Here is a 25,758-nt window from a genome sequence, read left to right on the forward strand (position 1 = left end):
AGCTGCCTACATTTTTCTTTTACCTATAATCCATGGGTCCTTGATGCCTTGGAATGAAACTATTACCCAGCTCAGTTTTTAGCTAAACTTATAATATTGAAGATCCTAACTTATCAAAAAGAAAAGAAAAGAGAGAGAGAGAGAGAAAGAGAGACAGAGGGAGGGAGGGAAGGAAGGAGAGGAAAAATTACCTATGATATTACCTATGACAAAATTACCTAATTACTAAGATCAAAAAGATATGTATAAAAATTTTCAAAAAGAGTGAAACAAAAAGTGTCCTTTGGCTAACCCTGTATTAATGAGAATATTTAATTAAACACATATCAGATTTTATCACTACATTTAGCAGTTTGAGAACTAGAAAAGGAGGTGATATCTCCAGTCCTGACTAGTTTATCATATGACTAAAGGATCATTTAATCACACTGGATCTGTTTATTCATTCATAAAATGAGGTGACATTCTAGATCTCTACATTCTTTGCTAGCCCTAAACTTCTGTGGTTCTGTGAAATATCTAGTTGCCTGGGATTTGTGTTGTTACCCATAACAACAACAACAAATTACAAAGCGGTCTTATAATACTCTTTTAGACCTTACAATCTAACCAGGGAAGTGGCGTGTGTATAAATAATTATAGCATAAGGCAGTATGCTGTGTCATGAGGGTGGCAAGACCACGAGAATTCAGCGGACAAGAAATTTAGGAATGCAGTCAATGGAATGGTCGTTTCCAGTTGGAGAAATTGGGGGTGGGGGGAGGCTTCCCTGTATGAGGCACATAAACTGGGTTTAGGAGAACATGTAGGATGTCAACATTCTAAAATCAAAAAGAGCACACATTCCAGGAGGAAAGATAACCTGAGCAAGAAAATGAAAACAAGAAAGAAGAAATAAAACTAGAGCACAGAGTTTGTGCATTTGAGAGTGAACGAGCAAGAAGTTTGGAAGATTCACTTCTGCCAACTTTAGGTTCTATGCGGCAGACTTAACACGCACATTTATCTCCATTTTTTCTGAAGCCTCAGGAAAATGACAGTCAAGGGATAAAAACAGGACAAACCCGCAGAAAAGAATAAAAAATATCAACAGAAGTTTCAAAAACCACAGCGTGGATAGATCAACGTTCACTAATTTAAATTTCAGCTTAATCTTTCTGCTAAGTGCCTGTGAAGAATGGGGAACAAGAAGAAACCAGGGAAACTGCTGCAGGGCTCCAGAAAGTCTGGGGAACTGGATGCATCAGGGGTCGCTGTAGGCTTGGGGGCAAGGGGTAGAAAGCTGCATGATGAGGCTGAATACAAGACACGTTCAAAGTCGTGAGGCCCACATGAGGTCAGAAGTGTGCTTCACTAATAACAAGGGTATTCAGTGAAATCTGACATAATGAACAAGACTCTCCCCTCTGCCCCACTGTCCAGACTGGCAACCCCAGAGCTCTGGCTGCCAGGCTTAAAAGGCCTCAGACAGAAGACTGGCCAATTCCTCTCTGGAGAAAAAGACCTCCCCTACCTGATAATTCATTAAGAACACACCGGTCAACAAGTCAGCTTGTTAGGCTTCCATTCAGTTTTTTAAGAGCTAAGTCTTATATATGAAGATCACCAAGAAACATCAGACATTTTAAGAGCACCTCTAAGGTGAAAGACAGAGACCAAAATGAACAAACAAAAGGAGCTTGAAACAGAGACAGGGGCACCTGGGCAGCTCAGTTGGTTAAGCGTCCGACTTCGGCTCAAGTAATGATCTCACAAAGATCTCATGGTTCGTGGGTTCAAGCCTCACATCAGGCTCTGTGCTAACAGTACACAACCTGCTTGGGATTCTCTCTCTCTCTCTCTCTCTCCCTCTCTCTCTCTGCCCCTTCCCTGTGTGCGTGCATTCGCTCTCTCTCACTCTCTCTCACAAATAAATAAACTTAAAAAAAAAAAGGCAACAAACAGAGACAATATTAGAAGCAGAGGAAAACATTGAGGGGGTTGAGGGCACCGTAATTAATATCCTCAGAATGCACTAACAAGTAATAGTGCCATAAAACAAGAACAAGTAGTATAAAAAGGAACACTCAGAAAATCTTTTAAATGCTCAGAAATAAAAAATACAATAGCAGAAATAAACCATTGTAAAGAAGAGTTGGAAGATATTGCTGAGGATCTTTACCATAAACTAAAACAAAAAGACAAAGATAGAGAAAATACAGGGAAGGAAATATTCAGAGAAGCCATCAAATTAGCTCAATATCTAGCTAACAGAAGTATCAGAAAGAGAAAATGGAAGGGTGGAAATTATCAAATAACTAATAAATGAAAGATGTGTTTTTAAATGAAAAAGACCTAGGGAGAACTCAACTCAGCAAATTAAAAAAGATCCTCTCCAATGCACATCATCACAATATTTCAGAACACCAGAGACAAAAATGAAATCCTAAGAGCTGTTGAAAAAAAAATAAGTCACAAACAAAATTCAGAAAGCAGAATGGCATTGGACTTCTCAGTAGCAGCACAGGAAGGCAGAGGGAGGATCGTCTTCAAAACTCTGATGGAACACCATTTGCAAACTAGAAGGCTATACTCAAACTCTTAATCAAATGAAAAGTAGAATAAAGACATTTTCAGATAAGCAAAGTCTCAAAAATATTTACTTCTCATGTATCTTTTCTTAGGAAACTACTCTAAGGTATATTCCAATGAAGGAATGGAGTAACCAAGAAAAATGGCAGCATGAGATACAGGAAACATGGGATTGAACACAGAAGAGAGGTAAATGAATTTCCCAGTATGATGGTGAAGGAAAAGTCCCAGAATGACAACTTTACTCAAGGCTTGAGTTGGAGAACAGAACTGGAGAAAAGAAAGCTCCTGGGGAATTTCTCCAAAGATTATTAAAAATATATACATATGTATATTATTTGATATGTTCCAACATACTGAGAGCTGTCTTACAGTCCCCATGGGAGAGCATGGAGTTAGGGCCACAGAAAACAAGTGATAAAATAAGGCAATTAGTTCCAGGGGGAAAAAAGTCAGTCAAGAAAGGAAATGTAATTATAAAATACTGTGTGGATCACCTTTAAGCAAATATTTATATGACCATAATAATCTAAACACTGAATACCAATGGAAATAATGTGTGACAATGAGAAAAGGGAGAAGAGGGAAGAGGGCAGGGATGAAAGAACTAAATCCTAATTTTCTATAGCTGATTATCAACAGATAATGTCAAAAAATGAAAAATCAAGAAGCAGTAAAACAAGGGTATATTTACAAAATGTAGTAGGGGGCACCTGGGTGGCTCAGTCAGTTAAGCATCCAACTCTCCATTTTGGCTCAGGTCATGATCTCATGGTTTGTGGGTTCAAGCCCCACATTGGGCTCCGTGCTAACAGTGCAGAGCCTGCTTGGGATTCTCTTTCTCCCTCTCCCTCTGCCCCTCCCTGACACATGCCTTCTCTCTCTCAAAATAAATAAATAAACTTAAAAAAAGAGAGAGAAAGAAATGTAGTAGAGGTGTGCCTGGCTGGCTCAATGAGTAGAACATGTGACTCTTGATCTCGGGGTTGTGAGTTCAAGCACCCTGTTGGGCTGGAAGCTACTTTAAAGAAAAAGAAAGAGGGGGTGGGCCTCGGTGGCTCAGGGGTTAAGCATAGGACTTCGGCTTAGGTCATGATCTCGTGGTTCGTGGGTTCAAGCCTCATGTCGGGCTCTGTGCTGATAGCTCAGAGCCTAGAGCCTGCTTCCGGTACTGTATCTCTCTCTCTCTTTCCCTCCTCCACTCATGCTCCCTCTCTCTCTCAAAATAAATAAACAAACAAAATTAAAAAAAGAAAAGAAAAGAAAGAGGGGTGTTTAGGTGGCTCAATCAGTTAAGCACCAACCCTTGATGTCAGCTGAGGTCATGATCTCACAGTTCCATGAGATAAAGCCCTGCATAGGGCTCCAAGCTGATAGCATGGGGCCTGCTTGGGATTCTCTCCCTTTCTCTGCCCCTCCGCTGCTCGTGCTCTCTCTCTCTCAAAATAAATAAATAAACTTAAAAAAAAAAAAAAAAAAAGGAAATGTAGTGGAAAATACTAAAAAAAAAAAAAAACCTCTACATGACTTGGAAGCAGTCTCAGAAATGGGGAGGGACAAAACAGATTTTTCTTTTTTTCTTTTTTTTTCTTTTTTAAGATAGAGAGTAGGGGAGAAGGGTAGAGGAAGAGAGAGAGAATCCCAAGCAAGCTCCACACTCCGCACAGAGTCTGATGCAGGGCCCAATTCCACAACCCTGGGATCATGACCCGAGCTGAAACCAAGAGTCAGACGTTCAACTGACTGAGTCACCCAAGCGCCCCAGGTAATTTTTGTTGTAAGTCTCATAGTAATATTTGATCTTTTAAAATAAGAATATAATTTTGATAAAAATAAGTTTATAGAAAGTCGGGCTGGATTATGAAAGGTCTTAAATAACAAGATGAGTTTGGATTTTATCCTATAGGTAACAATGAGCCCTTAAAAGAGTCCTCCCACTAAAAAAAAAAAAAAAAAAGAAGAAGAAAAAGGAAAAATCAAAAAGATATTTGGAATCCCAATCCCCACAATAGATTCCCTTAACATTCTGGTTAATTGTTGTGTCGGAACATTTCTCCCTTATCACTGCTTGACCTTATGATTAAAGGCATTTCACCCATAACCAAAGAAAGGGAAGATCTGTACACATTATAGGCAGGTATAAAGAACATGTTCCGGTCAAGACTGCTGCTTCCACTCAGACTCATCTGACTCAGTGAGTCAGGTGGTGACTTCTGAAACAGCCTCATCATAGATTACCCTCAGGGGGCTCCCAAATAAAACCCATGCTTGGGAGCATTTTCCCCTCGGTCTTCTGGCATGTCAGGCTAAAAGTCTCTTCTAATGATTTGTTATTTCATGGAGAGATACAGGGAGAAGTACAACTAGCACAGAGGAGGAATGTTGCCACCTAGGGCCCAGGGAAGTCCAGCACTCTTCTCTAAGAAACCTCTGATTCAGTCCCTCCTGATTCATATCCTTCCTACCCTTCCTCCAAAGATCAGCTATAGTTCCACAGTGTACCTAGGAGTACAGCCAGATAATCAGCCAGAAGGATGCAACAATTCAAGACAGCACCAAATAATGTTTTCCCCCATGCCATCCAATTCTGGGGGGTTTGTTTTGCCTTGTTTTTTAACTTTTTCTTCTTGTTTATGGTGTATCTTAAAGAGAGGCAGTATCTTCTGTCCAATGCTACCGTAAAGTACTCCAAGCCACTTCCAGATAAATGATTCATAAAGCACAAAGACAGCAACTGATATTACTAAGCCATCTCTCCCCAGATATTCCTTGGGAGACCTGAATCCTGACACAGAATACAAGCGATAAATACCCTCTCTTATCTTTTTGAAAACTGCTGGCTTAGCCTCCAATCTCATAATCATGCAGACTCTGGTAAGTGTTAAGGCATAACAGTAGTGACTAGGAACACTCTTTTACAAGCTTAATGTAAATGGAAGCCTGGGGATGACTGGTTGGCTCAGTTGTGGGAGAGGGGCATTTGACTCTTGATCTCAGGGTCACGAGTTAATTAATTACTAAAAAATAATTAATAAAATAAAATAAATGGAAGCCTGAATACCTAACCAACTTTAGTGAGTTGCAATATGAAGAGATACCAAAAATTACTATCCTTTCTCCTGACTGTAAGTTTCCCCCACTTATCAGCTTTATCCCTACACACCGCAGAGGGCCTCCAATTCAAAGAGAGGAAAAAAAAAAAAAAAAGAAATTTGAGGTTAGAGCAAAGATCCAGGTCTTGCCAAAACACTGGAGGAAACTGAAAAAAAAACAAAAACAAAAAACAACACTGGAGGGAACCAGAGTACTTTTGGCAATAAAGTCAAGTCTCTGAGATTTGACCTTCTGATATCTAGGCAAGTTCCTGTATCTAAAATATCAGGGGAAATGCCACACTTCCAGACTCCACGAGCATGTGAGTTTCAATTCCGAGACACAGACACTGCTAACCATAGAGCTAACACACAGAGTGCAAGACCACACTACACTGCGAGTGAAAGAAATCCACGACTGGCACAGGATGTCATGAGATGTCTCACCCAGTTATAAACACGGTACACCCAAGACAGGCAGAGACTTGACCACATGCTCTAAAGGCTCATGAACAGCACTGCCCACACCAGGGCTCATGAAAAAGGAACTAAAAAACAGGTGATGTTTCTTGTGATCTATGCTAGTCAATCATTCTGACTGCCCAGGCAACCATACAATTCAACACCTCCCTCCAGCCTCAATCAAGGTTCCTGTCTCCACCTGCTCCTCTGACATCATCCTGTCATTATATCTTCTTTGAAATTCCTTTGATGAAAAATGAGTCATCTCTTCCTGCCAACACAAGCCCAGGCCTCTTCCAGGCAAGTCATTATTTTTGTCAGTCCTCTGAGGACAGGGCGCCACCCAGCGGCTCCTCCAGCTGCTATCTCTATACCTCCCAGGAAAGAGTGTCTCAGAGCAAGATCAACAGCCTGGAGAAAAAAATGTAAGAAATGAAAGAACTATGGTTCTTGGTGGAGCTGGAAGGAGGCCTGTGACCCAAAACATAAGCTATCTATGCCAGTGGAACACAGAGTTGAGAAGATAAATAAGAATGAACGTAGGACACCGAGAGTCACACTTAAAACCTGGAAAGCCTTCAACCTCAGGGCATTCGCCTTAAAAGCTTTTGTTCCTTATACAATGTGCCATCAACTATTCCACATAAAGTGATAGCAAACCTAAATTTCTCATCTTGAGGCTTTGGGGCAACAGTAACCTACCCAGTGCTCAAGACAGTGATGCTCTAACTTCAAGATTCACAATGGCAGGAATAAGGAGACAAGCACAAATTGACAAAATACTATTCATACATACAAATCACCCTAAATTTTTTAAATAACAGCTTTATTGAGTTTAATTCACATACCATACAATTCACCCTTTTTAAAAAGATTTTTTTAATGCTTATTTTTGAGAGACAGAGACAGAGCATGAGCAGGGGAGGGGTAGAGACAGAGGGAGACACAGAATCCGAAGCAGGCTCCAGGCTCTGAGTTGTCAGCACAGAGCCTGATGCAGGGCTCGAACTCACAAACCATGAGACCATGACCTGAGCTGAAGTTGGACACCTAACCAACTGAGCCCCCCAGGCGCCCTTCAGTTTACCCTTTTACAGCAAATAATTCGATGGATCTTGACATATTCACAGAGTCGTGCAACCATCACCACCATGTAATTTTAGAACATTTCATTACCCCTTAAAGAAACCCTATATCCATTAGCAGTCATGTCCTATTCCACCCTCTCCCATCCCCAGCAGCCACTAACCTACTTATTGTCTCCATGGACTTGCCTATTCCGTATAATAGAATCGTACAATATGTGGTCTTTTGTAATGGTCTTCTTTCACTTAGCATGTTTTTAAGTTTGATCCATATTAGCATTGATTAATACTTGATTCCTTTTTGTTGCTGAATATTATACTATTGTATACATATGACACTTTTTGTTTATCTGTTGATCAGTTGATAGATATTTGGGTTGTCTCCTCTTTTGAGCTATTATGAATAATACTGCTATGAGCATATGTTGTACAAGTTTTATGTGGATATACATACTCATTTCTCTTGGATATATACTTAGTGGAACTGCTAAGTCATGCAACTTTTTGAGGAACCACTAAGTTATTTTCTGAAGCAGCTGAACCATTTTACATTCCCACCAGCAACGTATAAGGGTTCCAATTTCTCCACATCTTCACTTTTTTATTATAGTAGCCATTCTAGTTGTTATGAAGTGGCATTCTCATTATGGTTTTGATTTGCATTTCCTTAATGAAAAAATGTTGAGCATCTTTTCATGTATTTTTTGGTCATTTGTGTATCTTCTTTGGAGAAATGTCTATTCAAATCTTTTGCCCATCTTTGAGTTGTGTGGTTTTTAACTGTTAGATTCTATTGGTTCATTTTATATATTTAAATATAAATCCCTTATTAAATATATGATTTGTAAATATTTTCTCCCATTCTGTGGTGTGTCTCTTCACTTTTTAAGTAGTGTAGTGGGGACAGTACACTGGAACTCAGTGGGCTCAGTCAGTAGCTGGGCTCAGTCAGTTAAGTGTCCAATTCTTGATTTCTGCTCCGGTCATGATCTCATGTCATGAGACTGAGCCGCATGTTGGACTCCGCACTGAGCATGGATCTTGCTTGGGATTTTCTCTCTCTCCTTCTCTCTCTACCCCTCCCCCACTTGAGCGCACACACATGCACGCTCTCTCTCTCTCTCTCTCAAAATAAATAAATAAACTTAAAAAAATAGTGTCCTTTGAAGCACTAAAGTCTTTAATTTTGATCAAGTCCAATTTATCTATTTTTTTCTTTTCTTTTGTTGCTTGTGCTTTGGGTGTCATACTCAAGAAGTGATGTCTTAATCTAAGGTCACAAAGATTTTTTTCCTAAATTTTCTCCTAAATGTTCTTATAGTTTTAGCTCTTACACATAGATCTGTGGGCCATTTTGAGCTTTTGCATATAGTGTCAGGTAGGGGTCCAACTTCATTCTTTTGCATATGGATATGAACTTGTCCCAGTATAATTTGCTGAAAAGACAATTACTTCCATTGAACTGTCTCAACACCTTTGTCAAAAATCAATTGATTATAAATGTAGAGGGTTATTTTTGGATTCTCAATTCTATTCCATCGATCTATATGCCTATTCTTATGCCAATACCATACTGTCTTGATTACTATAATAAGTTTTCAAATTGGGAATGTGAGTTTTCCAATTTTCTTCTTTTTCAAGATTATTTTGGCTATTACAGATCCCTTGCATTTCTACGTGAATTTTAGGGTCAATTTGTCAATTTCTGCAAAAAAAAAAAAAAGCCAGCAGGGATTTTGGTGGGGACTACATTGAATCTGTACATCAGTTTGGGGAGTACTACCATCTTAACAATATTAACTCTTCCAGTTCATGAACATATAAGGTAAGAAGCAATCTGAGCCACTGTTTTCTGATACTTAAATTTCCTTATGTTCTATCAAATACTTAGCACACTGGAGATACTTGATTTTAAGGACCCCCCCCCCCCCCGAAAAGAAATAAAATGCTAAAAGATACTAATTAGAAAGCCACAAAGTGTCTTTCATATTGCAATACATTATGCTTTTTTTTTTTTTTCAACGTTTATTTATTTTTGGGACAGAGAGAGACAGAGCATGAACGGGGGAAGGGCAGAGAGAGAGGGAGACACAGAATCGGAAACAGGCTCCAGGCTCTGAGCCATCAGCCCAGAGCCCGACGCGGGGCTCGAACTCACGGAGCGCAAGATCGTGACCTGGCTGAAGTCGGACGCTTAACCGACTGCACCACCCAGGCGCCCCTATGCTTTTTAACTAGTTTCCAAAACAGCTGAGTACTCTAAGACCTAGAGACTTAGCCGAGCTTAACTAGGTCTGAGAGGAACAGCAAAGGTCCTGTGATCTGCCAGGCCCCACTGGCCTTGGCTCATTCCACTTTAGTAAACGACAAAAGATGGAATAACTATGACCCCCTTCTCTACCTCAATGAGGTAGAGAAATGCCTCAAATGAGACAAAATAAAACGTTCAGAGATTATTTTACATCTTCTTTTATATAAATTGGCCACAAATAATTTCTGAGAGAAATAAATCTTTGCATCAGTACCAGAGTAGGGAACCAGACATTTTCAATAAAATGGACTCATATATAACAATTGGGTCAGAAGAGGGGACACAATCATAGCAACTCTTGGTGCTATATTGTATAGCAAACAATTTGCACTTAAATGTGTTCATTTAGAGTGGCTGGGGTAAGGGAGGAGGGGAGGGGGTTGGGGGAAGGGATACACTAAAGGCCTATCTAGCCCTCCTTTGGGTTGCCACTGTATTTACTAGACTAGAATAAAGGCAAAGAGTAGTATAACTTTATGTTATAATATATAAACTATACAATTAACATTATGTAGTTAAGTAGGCAAAAAGCTAACCAAAGGCAGTCCACTAGCTCCCATCAACTCTGACCTCTTCGATTACACTACAAAGCTCCCACTTTCAAACATAATTAAATACCTCTTGGGTGAAAATAACCCATTTTCTTAGGATTAGAGAATAATCTTTATATGCATAACCCTAATCCTCTCTAAATCCTACTTTTACAAACAGGAATTATCTCCCCATTTTACAGAAGAGGAAACTGAGACTTACAGAGATGAAGTAACTTATCCAAGATCATACAGCTAATAAGCAGCAATGCTGGGATTCAACCCCGGCATCTTCAATTCTTTATCTAGTGATTTTTCCACTCATCCAGTGGCTTTCCAAATATCCCAAATCTCCTATCGATGCTTCATCTCAAGGCCTTCAAGGAACAGAAGACATAGGAGAGCAGCCGAGTCCCATTCCACCTCTGTTCTGAGTGGAACTGGCTTTCCTAGACCAATAACATGAAGGAGGGAGGGAAAGAGGCAGAGGTCAAGGTGGGAAGAAAGGGAGTTGTGGGCAGAGACAGAGAGAGAAATATGACCAAAGATCAAGATGGACATCAGAACAGAAGTGTGGGGGGAGTTCACCTTGCAGCTAAAAATGAAACTAAAAACGGCAGGCAGCCCTGGCCAAGAAAGATAAGACGACTTCAGTCAAAACTACAAACTTTTTTTCCCTGATGATTTCCATTTCTCCTCTGTAAACAGAAGTTAAAATATCACTTAATCACGGTTTAATCATTCTCCAAGTTCACTGCAGTTTAACTCCTTGTATTCTGAAGGCTTCCAGGATGCTCCTAGAAAACTCTGGAGGGAGCTAAGCAGACCATCAAAAGATGGCTAAAGCAAACAAGAAAGCAGAAGGAAACTTTCAATAAGCATAAGTCTCCAAAACCACTTTACCAAGCCGGAAGTTTTATATTAAGCTCACATGCCACCTGTTCCTTCAGCTTTTCAATCTGACACCTAATCCACGCATGGCCATGGCTCATGATAGGATTCCAGGAGTGAGACGCCAGACCAGAATTTCACTCCTGAGGGCCAGGGCTTTAAGACTGCTGGAATGTGCCTAGTAAAGATGTGGGGGTGTCTGGGCAGCTGAAAGTCTCCACAAGGGAATTCAGTAAGGACAACTGCTTTCCCTCAACCCAAGATTATGAATTTAAAAATAAATCTCAGTGACCCTCATGCCTTAAGAATCATTTGGAAAATAATGTTACTGAATCCAACAATTTGTCCCATTTGGGTGAACCGCAGAGAGGGAAAAAGAGAGAAATGTTCTTACCATCCCTCTCAAGGAGTCTGATAGGACAAATAGACAAGGGAAATCCCAAGTTGGCTTCCCAGAAGCCAAGGTTCATAAAGTGTGTATTTTTATATTTCTTGTATTTTCAGGTTTCAGGAAGACTGTTAATGCACGTGCAGCATCTATGAGGTACTAAGATATATATACATATACATATATATATATGTATATATATATGGTCTTTGTAATCCCACTCCATATATATATATATGGGATATAAAGTATTTGTAAAAGGAAAAACTACAGTGAATTGTAAAGCAGTATGGTGGAAGGCCTCTGTGGACCGTCATAGTGAAGACAGGGACACAACCTTGAGGCCTCAAGCTCCTCTCCTGGAATTTGTAAATAGGAGGCAGTGGGGAATAACTGTTTCCCTGACAGCCTAGATACTGTAGAAATCCTTCTCAGTGATCCCATTTCTCAACTTGACTAAAATAACTACCACCCAGATTCTTGGAAATTGCCGTTTTCCTTATTCAATTGGGAGCTTTATCACCATGGCAGTGCAGCTTTTCTTTTGAGCCGAACAGCTACAGGATTTCAGCATTATTCTCACCCAACTGATTCTTAAGACTGGAGGGTCACTGGGAACAGCCTAAGGGCACTTCAGAAGGCAAAGGCTCTCCCATTCACTACAGTTGCTGGTAGATCGCAAAACAAACAGTGCACAGAACAGAACTGAGATGTTTCCACAAAGTTACCTCATAGAGCTGACTCTCTGAAAGGGTATATTACCAATACCAATTAGAAACTGGGCATGGGGCTTGGAGTCCTACCTTGCTCTACACACACAAATGCTCCTACCATGACCACCACCATCCCCTTCTCAGAGAGCAATAAAAATGTTATGAATGACATGGGGGGTGGTTCCTGGACCCTTCTCTGATGTCCTCCTTGCACAGCAAAATGATGACAGCAGGGCCTGAGGCAGTTCTTTGTACATTAGTCATCAATCTGGAAAAGTCCTACATAAGAAATCCTATGAGGTGGCCCAACACCTGAGGCTCTACAAGCCAATCATGGTTGCTGAAGTTTTTGTTTTATTGGAGGGTTTCAGTTGTTCATTTTTTGTTTTGTTTTGTTTTAGGTTTTTTTCTGGGGTACAGAAGAAACATATGGCTGAAAATAATCCATTTTCTTAGGATTGAGAAAGCAAGGGCTGCAGCTTTGACCTTTGTTAAATGTGATGTTTTGAACCAACAAAAGCTGAAAGAACCTGACAAGTAGGATGGAGTGGGGTTACAAAGACCAGGACAACTATATGGCCCTCCTAGACAGAAGTTCCTTCTGTCTCTATGTCTGAAAATACTGACAGCATAGACTTCCCTCAAGCCTGATTACTGTTTGATTTACATGCAGGAAGGGCAATCTTTCACAATCATTTTTCTTATCAGTTATTTATTTCTGATAGTCCCCACTGCTCAAAAGAAATAGTTAAAAAAAAAAAAAAACTTAAGTATGAGAAACTACCTAGCTTTACTATTTACCAGGAGCTCCCAGAAGGAAGAACATTAGAAAGAAAAGGAGGAAAAGGTATAAAGAACTCCATGTTTCCCCAACTGCCTCTTTCACTGAGTAAATACCACTGACTCTTGAGACACTAGGAAAACTCCACCTTACCCTATTTGAGACCAAACTAGCATTCAGCTTTCCAAGGTCCCAATGAACAGAAACTCCATCTCCTCCAGTTCTATGACCAAATCAGGACAAGAGAAATTACGGCTTTGCTAAGGTAGCTCTCCAAATACACACACTACCTTCTTTTCTCAAGTTGACCAGAGGACTGTGTGAGCCCTTTGAAAGCCATGCCTATGACTGTATTTTCAACACCTAGTTCTGTGCCTTTCAAAGAATGGAATTTAACAAGTGTTTGTTGACCTTAACTACCCTTTTGGGTTGCAGGTGATGCCCTAAACAAACCCTGGTCCTCCTATAACTATGGTCACCAATTTCCCTTCTCTCAAATCCCCAGGCCAATAACAGTGATTCCTGGTCATAACATACCTCCAAGTTTCTAGACTTTCTCAAATAATTCTCAAATACATCTTTGAAATAGAATTCCTAACCCTCTTGACATTTGTATTGTTTGGCATTTTTGTTAAGGAAAGGAACTGAAATAAAGTTAATCAAAAGAAGTCACAATTCCCCAAAGGCTGGGGTCTTTCAAAGGACCGTTCCTCTCCAAGGCTTCAAAGGCAAGCACTGGGATTCAGAGAAACCAGGTCATAGTTTAGGCTTGTCAATAACCAGCTGGGTGACTTGAGGAAAGTGTCCTTTGACCTCTCTGGGTGGGCTCTTCCTCATCTACCTTTGTAAATTTGGGGTTGATCCACGAACCAACTAAACCTCTAGAGCTAAACCAGTGATGTCTAGTCTAGTGGGTATAATGAGAATTCATTTCTAACTGGCCTACCCTAAGCAGGAATTTTCTATAGAAAAATGGCCTTAAAAGGGAAGAAAATGAAAGAAAGAAAAGGCCTTATATGAAAAGGATAAAAATCTTAAGTTAGTGGAGAAAGCCGAAACTGTGACTACAGAATTTAAAAGAAGACTCTTTGAGGTCTCCCCACACCCAGCCACTCGCACTCTCTCCCAGACTTGAAAGAATCCTGAACACTGAAAACAAATAAACGCAAAAGGCAAACACACAAATCAGCATTCTGGATGAGAAAAGAACTGCTGAGAGCTAGAAATCAGGTTTAGGAGAAGAAAACAAAGATTTAAAAAACATGAAATACGGGATACAGGAGAATCACAACGCACTTGCGTTTAACTATACAAATTTGACCACAGAGAGAGAAGTAATTTAAACACACACACATAGGTTTGCTCACGGCTCCATTCAGTGAGGTTTTATGCCAAGGTCAGGTTATGCACCAAGGTGAATATGAGAGAGAGGATGTGAATCTGAGACATCAGTGAGTCTCAGTTCCCATGTGGTCTCACACTGCCAGCACCTTGAATACTGAATATGATTCTAGTGTTTGAGAAGACTTATTTTCTTACCATAAAATGCCCCCTAACTACAAGCCAACTACTCCATGCAGTGTTCTAACTCTGTCCTGGCATATACACAAAACCATGTTTATATACTTTGATTTATGGGTCATTTAAGGTATTTTTCAAAGACAATTTTGATTCTTTGGGATTTTCACTTTATATGATGCCATTAGGATCTAATCTCCTGCAAGAGGTAAGATGAGACTTCACCTTGTGGGGAAGACAGGGCAGACATGGAAATCCTTCCTAAAAGCTCAAGACAATACAGAAAAGGCCAAGAAAGAGACCACCAACTTAAATATCTGTGTCACCCTCTAGCCACACACCAGCAACTCGGGAAAGGAAGTGGCAAGCTTACAAAACAGCCCAGAGACTTAAGATGGGTAGCGCAGCAGGTCTCTCATGGATGGCCAGGGAAATGGAGTGGCTGGGCACTTGCTCGGACGTGCCATTAATGACACTCCCTCAGCCTGGTACTAGAGTCACTAGGGCCAGACCAGCCCTGAAGACTCCCCCTTTCCCTACTGAGATTTCCTTTTCCCGCTTCTCTCACTACTGTGTATTTGGAAGACCAGGGGCACCTCCTCTACAACTCAGTTCAAGGTTCTCCTGGAGCATGAGAAACCTCACTACCCTCAATCAAAGACCAAGAAAGTAGATGACCTCTTTGAGTCATGACCCACGCCCATCCCACAAATAAGAGCAGTTTTGCCAGAGAGTAATAATATAAGCTCCTCTTAATGAAATGGAATCCTTGTTGACATTCAACTATGGAGACACTGAACCTCTAAGAAGTGTCTACATAGAGAATAAGTCTTTCCCTTTGCCTCTGACTGACAAAAAGATCATGCCTGATGAGAACCTCTACCTCCTTTTATTCTAAAAAGACAAAGGTCTGACTGATAGCCTTACACAGCAACATTTGAAATCAGAAAAATAAAGCTAGCTACACTCAGCATTTGTAGTAGACAGTAGTAGTAATATTTACAGAACAGTCAATATTTCCTGAGCACTTACTATATACCAGGCACTGTTCTAAGTACTTTTTACATAATTACCTCACTCACTTCTCATTACCACTGTATGAAAATGGCACTATCACAATCCTCATGTTATAGTTGAAAAACTCTGGCCAAAAGGGGAAGGCTAAGTTGACACACTAAGTGACAACGTGGGATCCAAGGTCATCAGCAGTGTAGATCTTTGGGGAACTCTCATTTTGGATGTATTTCATAAAAAACAGGAAGAAGGAAAGGCTAGCAAAAGCAATCACCAAAAATTGGAGAAATATTATCATTTCCTTTGTTTCTTTCTTTCCACTTCTGCAAAAGTCTCTGATTAAGTCTCTCCTGTTCTCTTTAGCTATCTTTCCTCCCCCCAAACCCCTCAAACACGGTACCTTCACAGGCTTTCAAGTCTTCCCACAGCAGCTTAAGGAAAAGAAAAAAATGTGAAGAAGGCCTTAATCAAAAGCCCTTTTCTTTTGGCAAACAAAAGGCCTTGGTATTTCCACAGACAGACTAGTTATTCTTAACCCTAACCAAAGATTCTTTGGCAGAGAAAGAAATATGAAAATGTTAGGCTTGTGGGAATGGCTTGTGCTTTGGGCTTTTGTGTCTCAGTCAGTAAAACCAGCCCACAGAAACATAAACACACCACCCCTCAGTAACTCCAGGCCGACTTGGTCCAGGGTCTAGGGAGAAAGAGAGAGAACAGAGTCCCTACTACGCCTGATGGTCTAGGCCCTCTCTCCTCTTATGCCCTTCCTGAGAGGGGGAATGTTTGACAGTTTTTCAAGCACACTAGGCAGAAAAATACATCTGAAGATACAGACACATAACAGATCAAGTTCTGACAGTGGAAGAAAAGCAACAAGTGGTAGCAGATGAGGGCAGAGATGAGGCCTAACTCTGGGTGCTCTCACTAGCCTCTGTGCTTCTCACCCCAAATCACCCCACTTTCCTAAGTAAACTGCTAAGATCTGGCAATTGTTTCAAGTGCTTTCTCCACTTAGCACTGGGTTTTAGAGGCATAGTGTGGCCCTGAATGGCCTTAAGTAGTCAATATTTTCCCAGCAGGGAAAGGGAAATTAAGACTATTTTTAAAAATAGGTCAGTAAGGGGGGAAAAAAGGAGGGGAAACAGTCTGCCCGAAGTCAGGAAGGCCCCGGCAGCACTGACCCCAGATAGATCTGGGCTAAACTCTGAATCTCTGACACTCCCACCCCCATCCACTGCATAAGCATAGTAGCATTATGATACTAAAGTGCCTAAAGCCTTTATACCCAGGCAACAGCCCCCTCCCCTTGCTACCTTACCCAGGATATTATGAATAAAACCACTATGAGGACACAGGCCCAGAGGCATATCTCCTAGCAGCCAGGTCTCTGTCACAGTGGGAAACAAGAGTAGCCAGGTATGAGGAGTCTCAGCCCAGCTTTGAAATCCCCTGGAGTGAATAGCCCAAATTAAGCTGTGATTGTTATCTATAATGGTACAAAACCTTGAGGTGTTAAACCATGAGGTAATAAGGTCCCATGTGGTTTAGGACTCTGAATTCTCTTGACTACCCAGGAAGCAGGCCCTCATCTTGCTCCCATGCAGTATCAAAGGCAGGTGGAGTAAAAGGCACTGCTCAGCCAGGCTCAAGCCACCAGCAAGTTTCAAATGTCTGGCCTACAGTAGGCACACACATTTTTGCTGAATGAATAAATGAATAAAACATTTCATCTTCAACTGCTATAATCAGTTCCTTCCTACATCCAAGGGGGTGGAGGCAGTGTCAGAGAATTCTAGACAGTAGGGGGAAAAAAAGCTTTCTTTTCCCTGCCATTCCCCGGTGATCAAGCTCTTCTGTTGCAAAGTATAATGCTCACTTCTATATAAAATTCATTACTTGACTGTTCTCCCACAGAGTTGGATAACAGGCCACACTATCCTAATCAAGGACAATGGTGTTTCTGCAGCTGGTGTGCAATATACAGAGTCCTCTGAAAGACAACACAGCATAGTCAGGGAGATGTCCCTTGCAGCAGTTTTTATATAGCAACAACCTGGAAACAACACAAGCATTCAACAACTAAGAGAATGGCTAAGTGAAGCCATTACCAACATTATAACTGAACTTATAATGACTATAGGGAAACACTAAAAATAAAAAAAATTTAAAAAATCCTTACAATGTTACATGAAACAGGCATGCAAACATACATGTATATGTTAAGTGAAAAAAGCCAGACACAAAAGGCCACATGTTATAGGATTCCATTTATAGGAAAGATCTAGAATAGACAAGTCAGAAAGCAGATTAGTGGTCACCAGGGGCTGAGGGAGGGGAAGGGATGGGGGAGTGACTGCTTAATAGGTACAGGGTTTCCATTTGGAATCGTGAAAATGTTCTGAAGCTAGACTAGTCGTGATGGTTGCACAACATTACAGATGTATGTAATCTCAATGAACTGTAAATTTTGAAACAATTACAATGGTAAATTTTACGTTATGTGTATTTTGCCACCAAAAAAAAACTGGATTGGAAAAAAAACACATATATAGGTCAGGATTACAATTATGTAAAAGTAGACATGAACCAGAGGAACTCAGACAAGTCCCAACATCTGTTAAATTAAAATGGAACTTCACTGATGTTGGACAATAAATAAAAGGAAAGGAAAGTAAGAAAGGTCAGAAGCATGCAACCAGCCCTGAAGCCATACTTACAAGCTACAAATAAGTGCCCACCAAGGGGGGAGACAAGTTACATGGCTCACCAGGCCCTGGAACAGCAGGTGTGTGTGTGCTAGGGAGTGAAGGAGAGAGATCTCCGGCCCTACTCAGCCCTGTCCTCTAATCCCCCTTAAAAACACTCCCTAGGGCAGAGAAACCATCTGTTTCAACAAAGCCTAGAGCCCTACAAGCATATTAACTCCTTCACTGCTCACCTCCTACACGTGGGCTTCACTCAATATTAAGTGTTCCTTTTCAAAATGCCTTTATTTTTTTAAACAATTTTTTAATGTTCCTTTATTTTTGAAAGAGAGAGCGAGAACAATCATGAGCAGGGGAGGAACAGAGAGCTAGGACAGAGGATCCAAAGTGGGCTCTGTGCTGACAGCAGAAAGCCCGATGCAGGGCTTGAACTCACGAACCACGAGATCATGACCTGAGCTGAAGTCAGATCCTTAACGGACGGAGTCACCTAGGCGCCCCTAAAAGTACCTTTAAATGTTAGAATATAAGCTCTACAATGGAGGAGACTTGGCCCTGTTCTCTGGTATATCCCTAATACCCAGAATAAATCAACATCAGAGGGCATTCAATACATTATTGTTTCATTTATGACTATTTTCTAAAGTCTCCCTCTTCTCGTCACTTGTCCTCACTTAGAGTCTGACCTGGTTTCCTCAAATTCACTCAACCAACCAATATTTTGTGTGCTTGTGCACAGGATAAGTAGTCTCCTCACTGTGCGGTCTATCACTAGACCCCAGGGCCTAGTACAGCACACACGGTGAGTGCTCATACATATCTGTCAAATGAAAGAATAACTCACTTTGGTCACCACACCTTATCAGCGTTCAGTACTGAGCACTAAAATCTGGCTAGGTATGGGCTAAGTACCATGAGAGTTACAGAAATGGGACATCTATTAAACACTCCTTTCAAAAAGCTTACAATTTCAATGGGAAGACAAAACTACCATGCAGGAAAGTGATACATCAGCATGAACAGTGATAATCTGAGAAGTCTTCATGGCGAAGCAAGGCCTCAGGTGAGGCTGGAAGGAATGGATAGGTTTCAGTGAAGTATAAAGGGCATTCTAGGTAAAAACTGCCTAAGAAATGGCCGCAGTAGAGAATGAATGAGGCACTTCAAGGTACACAATAAGGAGATGGATTGGGGCGCCTGGGTGGCTCAGTTGGTTAAAGCATCCAACTTCAGCTCAGGTCATGATCTCACGGTTCGTGAGTTCGAGCCCTGCGTCGGGCTCTGTGCTGACAGCTCAGAGTCTATGCTGACAGCTCAGACAGTTCAGATTCTGTGTCTCCCTCTCTCTCTGCTCCTCCCCGACTCAGGTTCTATTTCTCTGTCTCTCAAAACTAAATAAACATTAAAAAAAATTTTTTTTAAAGGAGATGGATCTGTCTTCAGCTGAAAGTGTGTTCTGGAAATTCCATGCGATAAGCCTGGAAGAGTCGGAGTGGGGACAGAATACAAAAGTCTGTCATGGGGCATCTAGCTGGCTCAGTTGGAGGGGCAAGCGACTCTTGATCTCGGGGTCGTGGGTTTGAGCCCCACACTGCATGTAGAGATAAAGTAAGTAAGCTTAAAAAAATAATTTAAAAATAAAAGGTCTGTCCTACTTTTGGTAACAGAAAGCACCAAAAACAAAATATGATGCAGTTGCAGTAATTGAGGCGTGAGGTGATGAGTGACTGGACCAGACTCATGGCAAAGGGAATGGGAAGAAAGGGACAAACTTAAGAGAAATTCTGAAGAAACAAAAGGACCCGATGACAGACTGAAAATGGGAGTTGATGAAAAGAGTGGAGCCAGAGATGTCTCCAGGGTTTCTGATCTAAGACAGTGGAAAAATGTGAGCACAACTGTCAAAACTGAGGAAACAAGAAGGAAAGCCAAGTCTAGGCTTGGTTGTGAAAATACTGAGTTCAAAGTGATATCCAAGTACAGATGTCCTGCAGGCAGTTGAAAAACAGACCAATAAATTGAGATTTTTATACATACAATGGAATATTATTCAGCCTTAAAAAAAAAGGAAATCCTGTCATGCTACAATATAGATAAAACTTGAGGACATCAGGCTAAGTGAAATCAGCCAGACACAGAATGGCAAATACTGCATGATTCCACTTATAAAAGCAATTAAACTCATGGAAGCAGAAAGTAAACTGGTGGTTGCCAATGGAGGTGTGGGGCGGGACAAGGAGTTGCTGTTCAACCAGCACAGCGTTTCAGTCACGCAAGATGAAAAAGTTCTAGAGATCTGCTGCACAACAAATGTGCACACAGTTAACAATGCTGTGCTGTACTTGTAAAAATTTGTTAAGAGGGTAGATTTGGTATGACATGTTTTTTTTTACCATAATAAAAAATAATAACACCTAAAAACACTGAGAAATTTTAAGTAGTAGAAGACAGATGTGGGAGTTTGCATTTCCAAAGAAAAGCTGACGCCAGAAGAACTGGCTAGAGGAACAACAACAACAAAAAAGGTCAGGAGCAGCATCATAATGCCAGCTATGTCTGTATGGTGTATTTACATGTCCCGCTGTGTTAGGAATTTTACCTGTGCCATTCCATGTAATCCTCATAATTTTATGTGGGAGACACTCTTATCCCCGTTTTACAGATGAGAACATGGAAGCTCAGAGAAAGTAAGTAGCCTGACCCAAGTCACTCAGCTAATAAATGTAGAAACTTGGATTTTAACCCAAACCAGCCTGGATCCAAGGCCCTGGTCTTCCCACTTCACCACACTGCCTCACCCCTTAGCTAACTGCCAGAGGTAGAGTCAGAAAAAAGAAAAGACTCAGCAAAGGCACATAAGCAGCAATAAGGTAAAGGAAAACCAAGAAATGCTCTCACTGAAGCTAACAGAGAAGAACATTTTGAATAGGCAGAGAGGTCACGGACAGTATCAAATGCCAACACTCCAACACATAACGAAGTCCACACTCCAAGCTATCTGTAAAGGGTCATGAAAAGATGGGAGTCCTGGGCCAGGTTCTGCAGCCCAGAGAATTTCAAAGAAACAGAAGCCCAACGCAGAGCTAAATGGGCTTCTCCCCTCTTATCACTGACACACACTTGGAGCTGCTATTCTCCCGGCTACACCACGGGCCTCATGCCGAAGTGCATCACCTGACGAGTCCCAGGAAATACCGACCCAAACACAAACCCTTGCACAACACAGGGTCATGTTCAACTTGAGCTGCGGGAAAAGTGTCTCCACTCCAACTGTAGTTCAATATACAATCCGTTTGTTTCTAAAACCAAACTCCCTTTTAGAAGGATTTCATGTGCCTGCTCTCTTCTTCTTTTGTCCTGGACAAACTAAAATCAGATACATACAGCTCCACTTCAGGTGCAGCCCTACCTCTCTATATGACCTCATACTGCTGCCAGAGTTCTACTTCTCTCCTATCAAAAAGCCCCTGATTGTTTATATCATTTCTCTGCCTTGAAAATATCTAGTGCTGTCTACTGCCTACATTATTGCTTAGCCCTTTATAACACAGACTCAACTCTCCATTCCAGCTTCATCTCTCACCCTAAACAACTGCCTATTCTCCCCAGCTTCCTACTTCACAACACTTCTCATTCTTCCCCAGAGGAAACAGACTTCCATGAGTTTATTCCTTTGCACACCTGTTGTCTTTCCAGAATACCTTTTCTCCCCTAACTGGCAAACTCTTACCCAACTTCAAGATTCGGCTCAAATACCAATTCTGCTGTCAAGTCTTCCCATCACCTACCAGGCTGCCCCTAGTAATCACTCCACCTCTGCTCTCACAGTACTTTGTTCATATCTCTATAAATAGCACCAGATAAATAGAGGGGATAGATATCCCACTGGACCATGCAAGAGACTGACAATCCCTCAGTGACAGGGATTGTCATTAATCTTTGTATCCTCAATGTCTTGGATAGGCAAAAGGTTCTCAATGAAAGGAAGGAAGTGTCGGAGGAGGCGCCTGGCTGGCTCAGTTGATGGAGCATGTGACTTTTTTTTTTTTTTAATTTTATTTATTTTTGAGAGACAGAGTGTGAGCAGGGTAGGGGCAGAGAGAGAGGGAGACACAGAATCTGAAGCAGACTCCAGGTTCCAAGCTATCAACACAGAGCCCGATGTGTAAAATCTTTAAAAAAAAAAAAAAAAAAAAAAAAGAGCGGTGCCTGGGTGGCTTAGTCCATTGAGCACCTGACTCTTGATTTTGGCTCAGGTTATGATCCCAGATTGTGGGATCAAGTCCTGAGTCAGGTTCCATGCTAAGCGTGAAGGCTGCTTAAGATCCTCTCTCTCTCTCCCTCTGCCCCTCTCCCCCACTCTCTCTTGCTCACTCTCTCTCTCTCTAAAAAATAGATGAATGAATGAATGAATAAAAATGTTTAAAATTTAAAAAAAAAGAAGAAGAAGAAAAAGAAGGAAGGGGAAAGATACGGGCACTTCCAGAGAGAGAGAGACAGAAAGCATGGAACATTATCAGGGAATAAACCAGTTAGTTGATAACAAATTATAAAAACTCATCTTCCAAATCAAAGGATTTCAAGATGTATCAAACCAGGAAGTCTATAAGGTTCCTGCCACTCCATAATGAGCAAAAGATACTGTTTAGCAACTGATATTCATCCAGAGGGTCCATGCCTACAGTTGCTGTAATGAATAATACATATATGATTAGAGCTATATAGCCTGGCGTTTCTCCAGGAAAATTGCCAAAAGAAACTGTGGCAGAATGGTGGGGACAATACTAATAACTACTTCAAAAAACACAAAACCAAGGATAAGGGAAAAATGATAATTTATACTTTGCTAACATACAGGCTCACTCTTTGAGAGCAAGACATAGTGTAACAGTCATCTCCTGTCATAACAAAAAACACAGAACTACCCCACACATTTGAAAATCTAGAGTACGGATCATTATGCCATGGAATCTCATATTCCCCACGCATTTCAAACCAGCAGCAATAGAAGCCAACCCCAATGTGAACTTGTACTGATAACCCTTTCTAGCCCAGTAACATGCAGTAAGCCTAAAAAATACACAATTAAGGTGCTTGCTTTGACAGCACATATACTAAAATTTGAACAATACAGAGAAGATTAGCTTGGCCCCTGTCTGAGGATGACACACAAATTCATGAAGCATTCCATATTTTTGATGGTAGCTATACTCGTGGTGAACACAGCACAACATATAAATTTGTCAAATCACTAAGTTGTACACCTGAAACTAATGTAACATTGCGTGTCAACTCAGATAAAAAGAAAAAATAAAAATTATTTTAAAAAGCTAAATAGAGGAGCACCTGGCTGGCTCATTAGGTGGAGCATGCAACACTTGATCTCAGGGTTGTGAGTTCAAGCTCCACACTGGGTGTAAAAAGTACTTTAAAAAGTAAGATTTTTTTTAAAAGAGCTAAATACACACACACACACACACACACACACACACACACACACACACACAATTAAGGAGGGCATAAACTTTAATAGTGTACAAAACCATCATGCATCCAAAAACTACAGGATTTACTGAAAGTCTAAGTAGGTGCGTAGTACTGTAAAAGATGTTGACAGGCCTCACCCCAGAAATATGCAGATTCCCAGATTCCTTGCACTGGAGAGAATCACCCCATTGTGATAGGTTCGCTTAAGGGCTCTGGGAATGGGAGGGGTAGACAGTTCTCACTGTGGAGGATGCAATCCTGTCTGTTGGTGACTCAAGCCATTTTCCACTATCCTGGCTGCTGTAGAGACAGACATTTTTATTGACCGCCCTGCACACACGTGTACCTTCCTTCTCGCAGTCCTCAAGCTAATTTCCAAACACCCCAGTCTATCATCAGTTAGAAAGCCCACATTGTCTGCTCCAGGATGTAAACTCCAAGTCAGAAACAAGATTGAACTCTCATCAAGTCTATAATTCTACCCTAAGCCTGTCAGTCCCAAGTAACAGAAGCCAATTTGCACTTGACTGTAATATGTTGATTTAAAACACGGCACCAGCTCCATTTCTCTGAGGCAGTCACCTACCACAAGCAAGGGTGATGACATAGCAGTTTGTCAACCAATTAATTCTATCAAGTTAACCTGGCCTGATTTTCTAGCTCAGTAACAGCAAGAAAAGAAAAAGAGAATCTCAACCTTGGACCAATCTGGGGTTCCAATGCAGGATTTCTGTAGAGCAATGATTAGGTCATTCTTGGTATTGCGTTTCCTGATTAACACAGATGTATCTCTCAGTGCAAGAGGAAAAGGTACTAGGGCTGGGAGGATCAGTGAAGCCATTTAAATGTCCAGAGTTGCTAGGAGAAAAGTTTCAGAATAAAACAGTGCAGTGATGAGATGATGACATGTGGGAGCTGCTGACTAAGTGAAAGAGACACTTGGCACCTGTCCCATGATGAAATTAACTGCACAGTAAAATATCAGAACCAGTTGGCCACCAAGCCTGAAGACAGTGCTATCCCTAGAGCACAAGGGGCCAAGAGCTATCAGAGGGGTATTCAAAATGTTACACGTAACTTGAATAGCTTTTAGAAGTGCAATAAAATTAAAAACCAACATCCAGAGCTTTGAATATATGTTTTAGGACCAGTAATTCTACTTCTAGAGACCTATCCTAAAAGTATCATCAGAAGTGCACAGAAGATTTTATTTACAAAGATGTGGATTATCATAGTACAGCTGTAAAAAATTGGAAACACACATGCTCCACAAGTGGGAAATGTTAAATAAATGGTCCTTTCATTTGAGGAAATTCCACAAGCTGTTAAGAAATGATTTCAACAAACAGGTAAAGGCATAAAAATGCTTACAAAATAATAAAGAGCAAGAAAAAGAACTACATTACAATAATGACAAACATATAAAAACAAAACGTTATGTATATACGGATAGGAAAATATTAAATGGGAGACACCTGGCTGGCTCAGTGCATAGAGCAGGTGACTCTTGATCTCAGGATTGTGAGTCTGAGCCCCACACTGGGTATAGAGATAACTTAAAAAGAAAACCTTAAAAAGAAAAGAAAAAGATTGAATGGAAACACAACAAGTTATGAACACAATAATCTGCAGGTTGTAGGATTTTTGTGATTTTTGGTTTTTATTTTTCTATGCTTTCTACAAGGCCAAAATAGTGTATCTATTTAATGGCAGAAGAAAAAAAAGTGTTTTTTTTTTCCTGAGATTCTTTATTAGCCACATTGAAGAGGGGAAGAAAATTCCCCCCAAAAAAGGTCAATCTCTGAAAGGTACATGTCAGGGTATGAGGACTTCTCCTGCATGCCCAGACATGGTAATAACAACAGTCTTCCTGTATGGCCTACTCACTGGATGTCCAAAGTAAGAGAATGAGAAAGAGGGCTTGACAAACACCTCACAGCTAAGAAACCAAACTGAGTGTGTGCCTTGTCAGTAGTCACCTTGTTCACTTGCTCAACGTTGCCACTGCCCAAAACATACTTGGAACCCCTCACTTGGAACTGCCTCCAGACTAGTAATACCATCTTTCCAATGTCTTCAAGAGCAGTATATTTTCATTCTTTGAGATTGGATTTAATGTTTCAAAATAGCCTAAGTCTTAGATAATATCATTTTTTGACCAAAATTAAGTAGGACTATAAAACAACTGTAGTTTCTTAAGGGAGTAATAA

At 40.8% G+C, this 25,758-nt stretch overlaps 1 protein-coding gene and 1 non-coding gene across 13 annotated transcripts in view; one reads left to right on the forward strand and one right to left on the reverse strand.

Annotated features, from left to right (window-relative positions):
- The window catches only part of MACF1 (microtubule actin crosslinking factor 1), a 331,328-nt gene that overhangs the window by 242,245 nt on the left and 63,325 nt on the right, over positions 1 to 25,758 (reverse strand). The gene's annotated exons all lie outside the window — the stretch shown is intronic.
- LOC125174153 (U6 spliceosomal RNA) lies at positions 23,152 to 23,258 on the forward strand. Its single transcript, XR_007155284.1, has one exon. It is a non-coding gene; the product is annotated as a U6 spliceosomal RNA (small nuclear RNA).

This window comes from Prionailurus viverrinus, chromosome C1 (assembly GCF_022837055.1).
Source record: "Prionailurus viverrinus isolate Anna chromosome C1, UM_Priviv_1.0, whole genome shotgun sequence".
In the NCBI taxonomy this organism is placed as follows: Eukaryota; Metazoa; Chordata; class Mammalia; order Carnivora; family Felidae; genus Prionailurus; species Prionailurus viverrinus.